We start from the raw sequence: 2500 nt of genomic DNA, 5'->3' as shown, positions 1-2500 counted from the left end.
ACCTATAGTCAGACTCATCCCCACCAGAGATCAGCCCAATGAGGGTGGTGTCGTCCGACAAACTTCAAGAGTTTGACGGACAGATGATTGGAGGCGCAGCTGTTGGTATACAGGGAGAAGAGCAGTGGGCAAAGGACGCAGCCCTGAGGAGTTCCCGTGCTGATGGACCTGGAGTCAGAGACTTCTGTTCCCGGCTTAACGCACTGCTTCCTGTCAGAGAGGAAGTCTGTGATCCACCTGCAGGTGGAGTAGGGCACGTTCAGCTGGAAGAGCTTGTCCTGAAGCAGGGCAGGGATGATGGTGTTGAAGGCAGAGCTGAAGTCCACAAACAGGATCCTGGCGTAGGATGCTGGGGCGTCCACATGCTGTAGGGTGAAGTGGAGGGCCATGTTAACTGCGTCGTCCACAGACCTGTTGGCTCTGTAGGCAAACTGAAGGGGGTCCAGGAGAGGGTCTGTGATGGCTTTGAGGTGTGCCAGGAGCAGGCGCTCAAAAGACTTCATTACCACAGATGTAAGGGCGACCGGTCTGTAATCATTTAGTCCTGTTGGCCTTAGCTTTTTGGGCACAGCGATGATGGTGGAGGACTTGAGACAGGCTGGTACATGGCATGTCTCCAGGGAGGTGTTAAAGATGTTGGTGAACACCGGAGACAGCTGGCCAGCGCAGTGCCTGAGGGTGGCTGGAGAGACAGAGTCCGGCCCGGCTGCTTTGCGTGGATTCTGCCTCTTGAAAAGCCCATTAACTTCTCCCTCCTGAAAGGAGAGAGTCGTTTCTGTAGTATGGGTGGGGGATGGGGCCTCTTGGGTGGGAAGGGGTGGTTCAGGACAGTCCAATTGTCTTTCAAATCTACGGTAGAACTCGTTCAGGTCGTTGGCTAGGCGGGAGTCGTTAGTGGTGTGGGGCGCTCTGGGTTTGTAGTTGGTGATGTGCCTGAGCCCTTTGGCAGACAGAAGCAGCGTCGTTAGTAGAGAACTGGTGTTTTAGTGTCTCTGAGTACAGTCGTTTAGCCTCTCTCACCGCTTTGCTAAACCTGTTCTTCGACTCCTTGAATCTGTCTCTATCCCCACTCCTAAACGCTTCCTCCTTCTCCAACCTCAACCTTTTGAGCTTTGCTGAGAACCAGGGCTTGTTGTTGTTAAAGTTCACCCTGGTACGTGTTGGGATACAGCAGTCCTCACAGAAGCTGATGTACACAGCCTCTGTGAGTTCATCCAGACTATTGGTAGCAGTCGTGAACATATCCCAGTCAGTACAGTCTAAGCACGCCCGCAAATCTTCCACAGCCTCACTGGTCCACTGTTTAGATGTCCTCACAGCAGGTTTACAGAGTTTTAGTTGCTGCCTGTATGCACGAATCAGGTGGACCAAGGGAGTTCTGTGCGAGCCGAACAGCCCCGTGACCCACAAGAGAAACATCCCCGCCAAATTCGAGCGTTTGACGGGGTCTATCCGTGAAAAAATATTCACGTTTTTGAGTGCACATGCATTTCTGCTGCAAATGCCTCTGGAAGTTTCATGCCGTTCGTATGCCAATTGTGGCAACACGAAAATGACCCGTTTTCCCATTCCGAGGGATTTCTGTGCGACCCTAACAGCCCCGTGAGCCACAAGAGACACATCCCCGCCAATTTCTAGCGTTTCACGGGGTCTATCCGTGAAAAATATAGACGTTTTTGAGTGCACATGCATTTCTGCTGCAGATGCCTCTGGAAGTTTCATGCCGTTCGTACGCAATGTGGCAACACGAAAATGACCCCTTTTCCCATTCCGAGGGATTTCTGTGCGACCCTAACTAACAGCGCCCGTGAGCCACAAGAGAGACATCCCCGCCAATTTATAGCGTTTCACGGGGTCTATCCGTGAAAAATATAGACGTTTTTGAGTGCACATGCATTCCTGCTGCAAATGCCTCTGGAAGTTTCATGCCGTTCCTATGCAATGTGGCCACACAAAAATGACCCGTTTTCCCATTCCGAGGCATTTCTGTGCGACCCTAACAGCCCCGTGAGCCACAAGAGAGACATCCCCGCCAACTTCTAGCGTTTGACGGGGTCTATGCGTGAAAAATATTAAAATTTTTGAGTGCACGTGCCTTTCTGCTGCAAATGCCTCTGGAAGTTTCATGGCGTTCCTATGCAATGTGGCAACACGAAAATGACCCCTTTTCCCATTCCGAGGGAGTTCTGTGCCACCCTAACAGCCCCGTGAGCCACAAGAGACACATCCCCGCCAATTTCTAGCGTTTCACGGGGTCTATCCGTGAAACATATAGAAGTTTTTGAGTGCACATGCATTCCTGCTGCAAATGCCTCTGGAAGTTTCATGCGGTTCGTACGCAATGTGGCAACACGAAAATGACCCGTTTTCCCATTCCCAGGGATTTCTGTGCGACCCGAACAGCCCCGTGAGCCACAAGAGACACATCCCCGCCAATTTCTAGCGTTTCACGGGGTCTATCCGTGATAAATATCAATTTTTTTTTGACTGCACATGCATT

This window comes from Petromyzon marinus, unplaced genomic scaffold (assembly GCF_048934315.1).
Source record: "Petromyzon marinus isolate PM22_M1 ecotype Great Lakes invasive population unplaced genomic scaffold, UKy_Petmar_22M1.pri1.0 PM_G_Scaffold_71, whole genome shotgun sequence".
Lineage (NCBI taxonomy): Eukaryota > Metazoa > Chordata > Hyperoartia > Petromyzontiformes > Petromyzontidae > Petromyzon > Petromyzon marinus.
This window is presented reverse-complemented; position numbering follows the sequence as displayed.